The sequence below is a fragment of the Haliotis rubra genome, unplaced genomic scaffold, assembly GCF_003918875.1.
Source record: "Haliotis rubra isolate DU_JTF1 unplaced genomic scaffold, ASM391887v1 Scf1, whole genome shotgun sequence".
NCBI classification, from domain to species: Eukaryota; Metazoa; Mollusca; class Gastropoda; order Lepetellida; family Haliotidae; genus Haliotis; species Haliotis rubra.
In genome coordinates, this window is record NW_025764891.1 from 932,772 (window position 1) to 946,427 (window position 13,656).

The window sequence follows — 13,656 nt, forward strand, 5'->3', positions numbered from 1 at the left end:
GAAGTATGGGGAAAACGAAGAGGACAGTACCCTGCTATATGTTTACTAGTCGGATGGGAAAGTATGGGGAAGTATGTTATATGTTTATGTTTACTAGTCGGATGGGGAAGTATGGGAAAACGAAGAGGATAGTACCCTGTTATATGTTTACTAGTCGGATGGGGAAGTATGGGGAGGAAACTATATGAAGAGTTTTACTAGATAGTACCCTGTTAGTCGGGATGTATTAGTACCCTGCTATATGTTTACTAGTCGGATGGGGAAGTATGGGGAAAACGAAGAGGATAGTACCCTGCTATATGTTTACTAGTCGGATGGGAAGTATGGGGAAACGAAGAGATAGTACCCTGCTATATGTTTACTAGTCTGGATGGGGAAGTATGGGAAAATGGGGAAAACGAAGAGGATAGTACCCTGCTATATGTTTACTAGTCGGATGGGAAGTATGGGGAAACGAACGAAGAGGATAGTACCCTGCTATATGTTTACTAGTCGGATGGGGATGGGAGATGGGGAAAACGAAGAGGATAGTACCCTGCTATATGTTTACTAGTCGGATGGGGAAGTATGGGAAAAACGAAGAGGATAGTACCCTGCTATATGTTTACTAGTCGGATTGGGAAGTATGGGGAAAACGAAGAGGATAGTACCCTGCTATATGTTTACTAGTCGGATGGGGTAGTATGGGGAAAACGAAGAGGATAGTACCCTGCTATATGTTTACTAGTCGGATGGGTTAGTACAGAGGACTGTCGGTCGCCAGGACTATTGAACCATCTATTTGAAGGAACAGACAATACTACAAAGTGGACTGTTACGAGCACTTAGGATTGTATAACTCAACAGGCTACCTACAAAACGACATGCGGCAGCGGCATCTTCAAATACACTTAGAGCTCTCTGCAAAGAGAAATATGTTTAGGTGGACTGCTTTTGAAATAAAGCCGTCATTAAACCTTGCTCTGGCCCGCTGATGGATCTTCTCGTCTTACTGCAGCTCATCATTGAGCCATATGAATCTATCTTGGGAAAAATATACGCCAACTTTGGCTATCAACAGTTATTCAGGATGTCCCCACTTGGTTCGTCAATGGTTAAGCGTTATGATACAGTGGAGTGGATATAAAACGAGGGGTCTTTAAAACATGTTTGACTGTTCCGAAGAATGAAAGAACCACAATGAACAGCGTGTGTTCTCTGTTATCCATAATATTCACTTGAGCTATCTAATATTTTGTTCAAAATATCTGGAAACCCCTCTGCTTGTCAGTAATCTGTTTCGGAAATTGTGTTAAACTATTTTGTTCTTAATGGGAGAGACATGTTCAATCTGATAGTGAAAGAACAGAAATAGGTGAACTCTGCCCAGATATAATTTTCAAGGCGACGTACTCTTCTGAAATAAGTGTTTATTATATACTTAAGTGTGAAAGACTGCGATTGCTGAGCCAAAGTGGAAAATATCATTTTGCTGGAAGTACTTCATGGCTCAACAAAGAATTCTGTCGAGTATCTTGTCACACAACACAATAAATGCAGTGTAAACATATGCATATCATTAAATGCATTTCGTCAGCAACAATGGGCATTGGATGACCTACGTCCAGTGAAGTTTAGCTGATCGCCGAGTCATTCAGCGCACCAGCACCGCGCGAGTGAGACTGTGAATGGCCGTCTCTCACTGTATTGTGTCGAGTCCACGCCACTGATGAAAACATCACTTTTTCCACGCCACTCAATGGCAGATACATCAAATTTCACTAGACACATGGAATATCCTCTACATATTACCCGGCAGTTATGTTTCACCACTGGGGCTTTGCAAAATTCCTCCATGAGAAATGTGAGTGAGGAGGCGGTCTGTAAATAATCGAGTCTGGACCAAACAATCCAGTGACCGTCGATCTGCGCAATTGGGAACCGATGACATGTGTCAACCAAGTCAGCGAGCCTGACCACCCGATCTCTCTTACGACAAGCATGGGTTACTGAAGATCAATATTCTAACCCTGACCTTCACGGGTACGGAAATGGCTTTAAAGGGTACGGCTCTTGAACTGTTAACCGGACGGGTATTTATTTTGTGACGCTGAAGTATGTAGTACAATTAACATCGTTTATCAGATGTTTTGAAGTTATCGGTATTTTAGATATCCTAAATCTCACCTTTGACACTTGCCCCTCTGTTGGATCTTTTCTACAGTTTCTCCTTGTATATATACCCGTGAAGGTCAGGGTTAGAATATTGATCTTCAGTAACCCATGCTTGTCGTAAGAGGCGACTAACGGGGTGGTCAGGCTCGCTGACTTGGTTGACACATGTCATGGGTTCCCAATTTCGCAGATCGATGCTCATGCTGTTGATCACTGGATTGTCTGGTCCAGACTCGATTATTTACAGACCACCGCCATATAGCTGGAATATTGCTGAGTGCGGCGTAAAACTAAACTCACTCACTCACACCTTGTATATAATCATATGTATCATATGTTGGCGTTGTCTACTCCATCTGACTGAAGAACACTTGAATCTAATGGTCGTGCTTCTCATTTCAGTAAACATCATGTTTGCCACACTATTTTTAAAAAAAATGTGTCTCAGATCTGCTTTGCCAGATGTGATGGTTTTGTGTGCATTACGCGTTGCTTGTCTGCTTCTGGTATATGACCTAAATTGTCTAAACTAAATAGGTTCCAAAATATTGTTTGCGCATGCATTGTCAGGTAGCTTGTGTGCACTATTGTTTTATATGCTTAGTTATCGCTGTACACACACGAGATGTTAATGGACAATTGATTAATTGAACATTGCTAAACATGAAGCGGAACGACCGTGTATACCTCCATGAATATAGGAACTGGATTATTTACAGACTTGATTTAACTAGAATACTGCTGACTGTAACGTAAAACAACACACATAAAGAATAACCTTCTGCAATAATTGGTGTTCGGTATGACAAGGTCCTGTTTACTGGAATGGACTAACGGATGAACCGGGAAGATTAGAGCTGCTTTTTATCATTTACGAGGTTAGGAATATATGACAGAGGATATAATCACTCTGATATGAAATGTGTTAAGTAGAACAGTATGCTGACTGGAAATAGACCATCATTTTTAGATATCGTCCTTCAGTCTCTGTCTGCCGAAATACAAACCTGCAGGCTCTTGTAATACAAGGGACGTATCAGCATTTCGGAACACTTCCCCATGGTGGCGGCAGACTATACTAGCCACTTGAAGCGACCAGAATCGGATGAAGCGACTGTTCAGCTGGAACTTGGTGTGAAGTGGGACTCTACCGCTCATGTGGCATTTCCGTTTCTACTGTTGTCGCGTGGCTGAAAACAGCGAGTGGAATACGTGGCTGAAAGGGATGTTTGGACGGAGGTGGGGTGGTCGTGGCTGGAGAGGTTGTGTGGGGATGGTGTAAGGATGGAATGAGTATAGTTTTACGCCGCCTTTTAGCAATGTTCCAGCAATATCACGACAGGATATCACTCATTTCTTACAAATACATATGTCAACAATAATAACTATGAAATGCCATTCTTCAGCGTGATCATGCAACACGAGCCCAGTCCATATTATTTTCAGCCAGTCATTAATCATGAGTGAGTGAGTTAAGATTTTAAGTCACATGGGCAGTATTTCAGTCATCAATAAGCAGCCCACCAGTGAGTGAGTTTGGTTTTTACGTCGCCTTTTAGCAATATTCCAGCAATATCCCGCCGGGGGACACCAGAAATGGGCTTCACGCATTGTACCCATGTGGGGAATCGAACCCGGGTCTTTGGCATGACGAGCGAACGCTTCAACCACTAGGCTACCCCACCGCCCGTGTATGGAGGAATGATGGTTAAGGACGATAGACGGGAAGGGAATGAATGTACATTGGATGTAGAGAAAGAAAGAGAATTAAAGAGGGAAAGTGACACGATTCAATAGAGCAGTTAAGCATGCTGTTTCGCGTATGTTTTGTTTGTTGGTTTATCACTCAGTTATGGCGGCTATGTGGCGTCGGTCTGTAAATAATCGAGTCTGGATCAGACAATCCATTGATCAACAGCTTGAGCATCGATCTACGATGACATGTGTCAACCAAGTCAGCGAGTCTGACCACCCGATCCCGTTAGTCTTACGACAAGCATGGGTTGCTGGAGATCAATTCTAACCCAGATCTTCCCGGGTATGTTTCGCGTACTAAAAGTTGCCAAGTTAAGACAAAATACGTCAGAGGTTATTGTTGCATGTGAGGCAAAAAAGGAGGTCATTTGTTTCACTCTGGCACCGTGAAGAAATCGCATTTTGAATTTACCATCAATGACCGCAGAAATATAATCTAAGAGGCAACTTGCATGTTTTAATCTGAAAATAATGCTTCAGTGTGCTTCTTTCAATATTTATGAATTAAACTTCCTGCAAATACGTTGTACGCTATTACCCCACATGCCACGTGAATAGGATCCAATATGTTTGGGTTGGTCACAGTGTTATCTCAAAATTTATCATTAATCGTTTAACCTAGAAATGTTTCATTTGCCCAGTATACAAATATGCCTCAGCAGAATATTCTTAGTGACACCCTCGCGTATGTTGTTCGCGAAAAATGTTGCAAAAACTGTAATGACATGCACTTCAATTATTATAACACGGATGTTCCTTAGGCAAGATCATACCCAAGGGATCGTGTTGATGTTATAGATGTAGAGTACTATATTTCCCCTGGGATGTCAATTGTCAGTTTGTTTCTGGCGAAACATTTGAAGCTGTGCTAGAACTTTTTGAAGAAACAGGATACATTTTGTGGTCAATGCTTGAAAACATACATGCATCAAGAATATCCATATAACAATTTCTTCCTTGAAGCATAACACTAAAAAATTCTTGCTGTGTGTGTGACTAAAAAAATTGTGTTGTCAATATTATTGGAACAAAAAAATCATTTTAAAGATGCAATCCTAACGACTGACTCCAAGGCCCGGCCCCTTGTATTGCACGAGTAGTAGCTGCCACTTGTCACCAGATTGTATTAAATGTCTACAGCACCACTGGTACAGTAACTGACTGAAGGACAGCCCCGGACGTGTGTAGTGGTATATAAACGGGATGTGAAGGAGGAAGCGAACTGTCCTTCACCAAGAGGCAGAGGACTAGGAAGCTGTGAGCTGTAGATTCTCGGGGACGGTATCCCACACTAAGGTTAGATTCACTGACGTGTCTGATTATCTCGTGTTCATATCATCCTGTTAAATGCAATTGCCCATAGGCGGATCCAGAGGGGTTTGCAGATGTGCAGCAGACCCCCTTTTTATTTGTCCTGATAGTTTGTTCAATGACCATTGAAACTCGGGTGAAAATGAAGTGTGCACCCCCCTTCTCAATAGTGTGCACCCCCTTTCTCAAAAAGCTGCACCCGCCCCTGTTTCTCATACATGTTATGAGCTTTCTTTGATAACTGTGTGTGTTTATGCGTGAGCTTTCTTTGATAATTGAGCGTGTTTTATACATGAACTTTCTTTGATATTTTTAACTAAGTGTGTTTGTACGTGAGCTTTGTTTGATAACTATGGGTATGTAATACATAAGCTTTCTTTGATATTTCCAACAAATTTAAGTGTGTTTATGCGTGAGCTTTCTTTGATAATTGAGCGTGTTTTATACATGAACTTTCTTTGATATTTTTAACTAAGTGTGTTTGTGCGTGAGCTTTGTTTGATAACTATGGGTATGTAATACATAAGCTTTCTTTGATATTTCCAACAAATTTAAGTGTGTTTATGCGTGAGCTTTCTTTTTATGACATAACTTTCTTTTATAACGTGTGTTTATGCGTGAGCTTTGTTTTATGACTAATTATAACGGTGTTTTATTACATGAGTTTTCTCTGATATTTTCAAGTAAGAGTGTTTATGCGTGAGCTCTCTTTGATAACTACGGGCGTTTATGCACGTGCTTTCTTTGATAACTAAAGTTATCCTTTGTCGGTTAGTTTTCCCTACAAAACATGTTACTGTTAGTGTTATAATACGTGCATGTTTGTATTCACCACTTTGGCATCTGACCAAGGTGTTCCACATCAATGATTCACTTTTCTATGGTACTTCAGTTAAATTGCTTCTGGAATGAACTATTTCTACCCTACTGTTTTTTGCCACGTACATTCTGGAAGCGTCCAGGCGTGTGTTCAGTTTTCTGTTGTCTTAAATCTTCCACTTTTCATTGTGTTTAATAGACGTTGTCCAACTTTGAAGTTTCATTGAAACATCCAATCAGAAAGACATAGACATGGTAACATGCTTTTGAACTGTTCAGCAAATTGTCAACATACCAAACGCCATTGCCATGGCGCTTATTGACATGTGCTATTTTTCACAATTTACACTTACATAGCGAAATACATATCCGTATACATGCTCAACAAAATTAGATAGCTGATATCCTCATTATTGGAAACATTCGTGAGGAGGTAGCTCTTTTCACTTTCTTGCTGTGTGTATGACGAAGGTTGACATCTGTATCTTCATACGGCACTGACCTTGTGGTTGGAACATGGTCTTGGCGACCGACATTTTCTTTATGATACGTGAAAAAGCTTGAAGCACAAACATTCACCTTAGCGACCACACGTCCATTGAGATCCACACTTAAACATTGCGAAAGAGGTAAACATATAAAACAATTATATCATCAACAATCGAACACGCCGCGACTCCCAAATTAGCAAGGTGAGCGTTTCATGGGTAGGCGTAAAGCTGGACAATCCGTTGCAGCCCTTGGCTGTCGTCGTCAACCTGTACAATCTGAAAACCCGCGTGCAACAAACGGGCACCGATGCAGATTGTCCAAAGCCCGGGCGCCACAACAAGTTGACAAACAAATCAGGGTAAATCATCTGTGCAAGAGATGTGTGACTGCAGCCTATACTGGCAGACAGTTGTTCAGAGGTAGAATTTCAGCACAGACCATCAGCAATCCACAGGCATCCGAGCCAGACGATCATACACAGGATTTATCCTGGCGCAGTGGCATCGTGCTCAATATTTTCAGACGAGCCAGATTGAAGCAGAGACAGACGGAATGACATTAACATGATTGTGTTCAGTGACGGCACGCATACTGCAACTCTGGCGCGCAACTTCTTAGGTAACGCTATCATAGACTGGCCTTCGCGATCCCCAGCCTTCTCGATCCCCAGATGATCTAGGAAGGCCAGTAAATGAATCAAGCAGACACCTTGCAGGAACTGGTCAAGCAGTCTTTGACCAATAATGACGGCTTCCGGTTTAAAAGTTCCGACAGGTTCTCCTGTCCATGAGGAGATGTTGTGTTGCCGTCACTGCCGCCCCGGGTCACACTCGTTACTGACAGTTTTACTGTTCCAACAGTGTGCAGTTCGCGTTGGGTGTTCATCATGCAATGATGCCGCAATACGCATTTCATCTTCTGTACCTGGATGTTCATCTTGTCACCTAGATGTTCGCATTATGATACACATCCATTTATAGTAATGCAGACACTACTTCTATTGTGTGATTCAATTAAACAAGTGTCAAGGTTTATATTTGGTTGATTATATATGTGATATATCTGTCTGCCTGTCGGACTGTGTGCGCGCGAGCGTGTGTGCGTGCGTGCGTAAGTCAGGATTTATGTTCTAAAGGGTTCCCCCACTGAAATATCATGACGCAGTTCAACGTGAGTCCTTTTTCATCCCCCAACATTATAGCCAACGCCTCGTCTGTCTGTCCGTCCGTCTGTCTGCCTGTCCGTCCGTTCGTCCGTCGTTAATCATTTCGTTTCAGGAGCTAAACACCGTTCAATATTTTTCAACAATAACTGGAGATAGATCAAACAAACCCTAATGTGGTGTCATTTGCTATTTACAGATTTGGGGCATGTTCATTTTTGTCGAGTTCCATGGAAGCGATTTAAACTTTGTCTCAAAAGCGAGGGGTGGACTTCGTTTCAGGAGCACACCTCGAAAAATGTAAACTATCTTACAAGAAAACTTTGCAGATATATCAAACAGATCCAGAAGTGGTGCTTTTTGCTATTTGCTATTTTTTTAATGAGTATTTCTTCCTTTGACGTTGATATTTGTGTGTACCTGACATAGAAATACAAAATGAGTGAGTATGGTTTTACGCCGCTTTTAGCAATATTCCAGCAATATCACGGCGGGGGACACCAGAAACAGGCTTCACTCATTGTACCCATGTGGGGAATCGAACCCGGGCCTTCGGCGTGACGAGCGAACGCTTTAACCACTCGGCTACCACACCGCCCCTATATACAAAATGACGAATCCCAGTTCCATTTTATTGTTTTGATAGCTCAATAACCACACTCGTACAATGCCATCCGATAATTCCGCGCACCTGGGCACATCGATCGCAACGGCAACAATAGTCTGTTTGCAGTGAAAACGTACCGATGAATTTCACTTTAAACAAAAAAGTAAATCAAATAAGGTGAAATTAAGATTGCGAATCCTCATGATTTTACCTTGCCAATCAAACATTTAAATTTCAGAATTTTATTCAACTTAAGATAAAAGTTGTTTAACAGACGATCATAGATTCAAATCGCTATTAATGGTTTGTATAACAAGGGAGTAAACGCGGTAATTGGAACAGTGAAACAAATGCACGTGCAGTACGTGATGAGCGTTAACTTAGACCAACCTACTTGTTCTCAGTGTTTCATTTAATGTGCATACCCCTTGTGATACAAACCAATAATAGCGATTTGAAACTATGATCGTTTGTTAAACAACTTTTATCCTAAGTTGAATACAATTCTGAGATTTAAATGTTCAAATGGCATGGCAAAATCATGAGGATTTACACTTCTAATTTCACTTAATTTGATTTATGTTTTTGTTTAAAGTGAAATTCATAACTATAACGTCTCTTATGTTTTGTGGTTTACGCCACTAAACATGCTGGTATGCATCACATTCACCTAGAAATATAAGTTTTATTGACGACTATAAGATTCTAACGTTGCATTATGCCATACGGTTGACTTTACAGGCGTTCTGACGACATCGCTTGCTGTCCGGTAATTCTGCGCAGCAACTGATGCGCATAACATCTAGCTGGAGATCCGAAGTATGGAAGCGTATTAGGGCCAGATTATTTTCAAAAATCACTTCATCAATGTAAGGAAAAGTGTTTCATATTAAATCCAATTATGAATAATGAAGAAAAAGGTTTAACAATCTGAAGAAAACGAATTTTCATAAAAATGTCAAATTATCTGTCAATTACTGTTATTTATTACCTTTAGTGATTAAAAGCCAGTCCCTTGTAGAAATGTCCCGATTTCAAGCGTAAATGTAGAAGCAGACGATATTTACCTTCGATACGGAAGTACGCTATTGCAGCTGCGCATAATTACCGGACGCGCGGAATTAACAGACTCGCTTGTATATGGACGGATAGATTACAGGGTCGTAGTTAACTTATATTAATAAGGGGGTACCATCCACCTTAAAACAGTGTTATATCAATAGTTTGATGCACAAAAAATCTGTAAAAAGATTCTAGGGGGGCAGCTGCCCCCTGCCCCTCTGGGCTCCCTACGGCCCTGGTTTAGACAGAAATTCTCTCATCACGTTGGAATTTTTGGGGCCGGTGGGATCAGTCATCTTCTGATGACTCTTGTATCACCTTGATGTCTTTAATGGTAGCAAAGAGTGAAATCTGTACACGTGTTTGGTGTTTTACACGGCCTTGCTGGCGAACCACCTATTTCCGGTATCCGGGCAGACGCTCTTTCCACTACACCACGAAGGAAGTCGAGCTAAATCGATCTCGAAACGAAGTTAGTAGTATATAGTTTAGAGGAACCCGGGTCTATTTTCCGTGTGTAGAACTGTGTCCTCTCAGGCGTGTCACTCATACTTATGCCAGATTCGTTCTGATTATATATCTTGGTCTGTCAGCGATAAGAGAATCAGCAGTGAGAGCTTGTGTCACGTTTATCTTTGCTTATTTGAAGATGCAGCACAATACCTGAATGATTTAATCACATAATACAAACCAGACAGCTCATTGAGGTAGGAAAGCGGCCTTCTGTTGAAAGTTCCATTAGTGAACTATGTTCAATAAATATAAATGTAACCTTTCTTGAATTTACCTGAAATACTTGACTGACAGTGGAATGAGTTTCACATTAAGAACCTGTATGAATTGTTACATTAGCGCAAACCGATTTCAATATTCTCATATTTAACTGAGTTGAAATTCGTATACTTTCATTGGTAAATATCAGCGCGACGACAAATTATATAACATTTCTGACAAAATATTCGAAAACGTTTAGTACAAGAGCTAAGCCAAGAAAGATAATTTTGTTCAACACCTACTTCATAAAAGGTCTGACTACACAGTGTGATCCAGGAGAGCCTACTGAACTTTTCCAGGTACTATGTAACCCCACATTACAGGGTAGGTAAATAGTTACAGGCATTTTAATGGAAGGTACCCATTGTAGTTCGTCGTAAACAAATCATGTTTTCGATACCATCACATCTTGTATTCAAATGACACTATTACGTTTTTCCAACGTGTCATGTCATGAAAACTGCAGAATATAATACATGATTTACTATGTTCAAGTGTTAGGTTTCTTTGTAAAACAATCGACACTAACCCGCATAAAACGGGTGTTGCATTCCGCTAATCGTACGAAAAACAAACCTGGAGCGCTCCGTCCAACCTCAGCATACAATGCTGCTAAGTAGTGGATATACTGGGGGTACGAGATCACTTTCAAGAAAGGTCGCTGTAAAGCTTTATTTCATTAATAAAGCTTTTGTCAGGCCCTTAGATCTCGCCACCATTGTATATACTACTTTTGAGTCCCCAGTTAACTTCCCGGCCACACGTGACACAATAGTGTCACTATGACCGCGAACTAGCACTTTCCTGATCACGTGACACTATGTTGTGTTGACAGGAAACAGTTTAATATGACAGGATACTATTGGGATTACTCAACATTAAGTGTTAAATATTTTGCTTGACGGCGGCCCGTGGCTGCCCTACATGATGTTGATCTCAGCAAAACAGTTTAACGTGAATCTCCTATGATTTCTTTGGTTTTCGTAATGAAGGCTTGCTAGGCTTGTTGTATCCCCTGTTCTATGTACTTTTTTTCTCATCTTCACTGATAGCAGACTTACGAGACTTGGACCGGATTTCTTGTTTCATTTTACGGTACTTGTCAAGTTCAGAGAGTATTGAACGAAATTCCTCCTCTGAGATCTTACTGTCGGTGAGTGCCGTGGAAATACGCTCGCTTACCGTGTTCAGCTTTGCTTCGGCCAGGATCCTGATCTCATCGTGTTTCAATGCTTTACGATGCAGTCTGCGGAATGCAAACTTAAACACCAACCCTGCCACCCCTACAACCCCAGCTGTTATTTCAATGCCTAGCACTATAGGTGCGGCCTCAATGGTGGCTAACAAACCAACACCTGCCGCCCCTAGTCCCATGCTGGTTGTCATAAGGGCAGTATCAGTCCCTTCCATGATATTGAAAGCTCTATGGTACTTCTTATATAGTGCTTTCTGCGTGTCGCGGTCTTGTTCAAGTTGGCGTTTTACATCCCATAACTGTCTCAAGCAGAACCCGTCTACGGTTTCCAGTGTCTTCGCGACTTCCTCTACGACTGGGTACAGGCCCATACTGTGCATATAATATATTCTAAAAAAATATCTTTAAAATGTGTGTAATTTACTTTTGGCACAGTGTATTTGAAGCTTACAAGTCTTAGACCATCGTACAGGGAAATAGGTGAGAGGATAATAGGTAACTTTGCGTCCACACGAACATCATTGAGGCTTACTGAGGGGACTATAGAACCCATTGAGGGGTCCGGTTGTATGACGATACGGCAACGTTCGCCCGTGTGTAGGGTGTCATAGTCTATTGTCACCCCAGGTAAAAGTTGCCGTTCTGTATCATCAACCAACCCGAAGTAGACTTCTATGGCGAGTGTGGAACCTGGTTTCACAGTCATAAGGTCCAATTGGGAATTGGGGACGTCAAACCTTAACTCATTCTTCCGGCTTGAAACTAACATGTTACCCGTGTGATCCGGTATTAGCTGAGTACTTATACTATACTTCGGAATGAAAGCCCCGAACAAGATACCATTGTTCCTAATGTCGGAGACATACCTATCTTTGTCTAACGAGATATAAAGTTCGGTGAGGGTCATGTTGAGCAACCATTTGGGCTCTATAAAGCCGTCTGGCAGACGCCGCCGCACGTACGCGCCGTTTCTTAAGTGCAGGACGTACGAGGTGTCTTCCTCACCGGGTAGATCGAATCCCTCCGTGTCTCCTAGATCGTTAAGTGTGGCGTTGGGCCGATGACGATTGGACATTGCTATAATACTATTACGAGATAGTTTCCAATTGTTTTTCTGATAATTTTTCAGGGGTGCACTTCACCCCCATGAAGTGTATGTTGTTGGGTAGGAAGATCTTGGTGAGTGATATCGTGTCTTCCACGGTTACGGTCACCCCCTGCAGACTGGTGTTTGAGTTGACACCCACCCGCACGTAAACAGTGCAAACCTGATACTGGTGTCATTTCACCCACCGGAGTTTGATCCCCTTCACGATTTCGACTTCATCCTGCGATTGTTCCCCTAGGTAGACTTTCATGACCAGCGTGGAGTTAGCCGGTAGGCTAACCAGGATGTTGACCATGCCAGCGAATTCAGACACCAACTGCAATGCCCCGTCTTGCACTCCCAGTTTACTCGATAGCATGTGGGCTGCCATATTGCACCGGGACATAAGCCACGAGCAGGGTTCCGTTGTTCACGACTTTGTTTAGGTAGTTGTCTTTGTTCTCCCTGAACACGTAGGGGGAGCCAAGACTAATGTTGAGAAACCAGTCGACTTTAGCAGGTACCAACACCCACTTGTCGTCGTCGGTGAAGACGAGGGTATACTGCTTGTTTCGGCCGACGGTTTTGCTATAAACATCTTCTAAGTCGAACAGTTTGCCTCTGAACGATTGGGATGCCGCCCATCTATCATCACCGATGCAGACTAGGTCGAACTGAGTGTTGAGGGCCGCTCCAGAGACATCTACTATGTCACCTAGGGTTCTACCGATGGAGGGGACTTCAATGCGTTTGTAAATGTTGTTTTTCAGTTGCAAGGCGTACAGTTTAGCATCTACTCCGGGGTCGTCGAATCCACGTGTGTCCCCGAGGTCGGAGATCCCCACATTGACGCATTTTTTCAACTTCATCCTGGGGCCTTGTGCGCTGGTCATTTTATGTGCAGCGTTATGCTGAGGTATCCTTTATTCACAGGATTATGCTTTATATCTAACACTGATATTATCAACTCAGGGATGTTGCCCGAGTTAACCTCTTATACTGACGCGGTGAAAACGACTCGGTTCTGCTGTCATTGTATTTCTCCGTTTTCACCCGTACGGCTCTCAGTATCGTGGAAGGTTGACCACCTTGAATGTTGTCCGTTGTGCTCAACTGACCGAGATGAATGCACAGCTCTCGGTACGGTACTAGGTCGGGTAACTTCGTGCCTGTGACGGTAGTTGTGGGTTTTATCTCGTCCGGCGACATCCCGAGTGTCCTCGCCAATAGGTCGGCCG

The 13,656-nt window shown here is 42.3% G+C and overlaps 1 protein-coding gene across 1 annotated transcript in view; it reads left to right on the top strand.

The window, feature by feature from the left end:
• The first annotated feature begins 5,142 nt into the window (after positions 1 to 5,142).
• The window catches only part of LOC124289267, a 65,000-nt gene continuing 56,486 nt past the window's right edge, over positions 5,143 to 13,656 (top strand). Inside the window, exon 1 of the mRNA XM_046726182.1 lies at positions 5,143 to 5,205. The gene's annotated coding sequence lies outside the window, so the exon portion shown is untranslated. The remainder of the gene's footprint in view (positions 5,206 to 13,656) is intronic.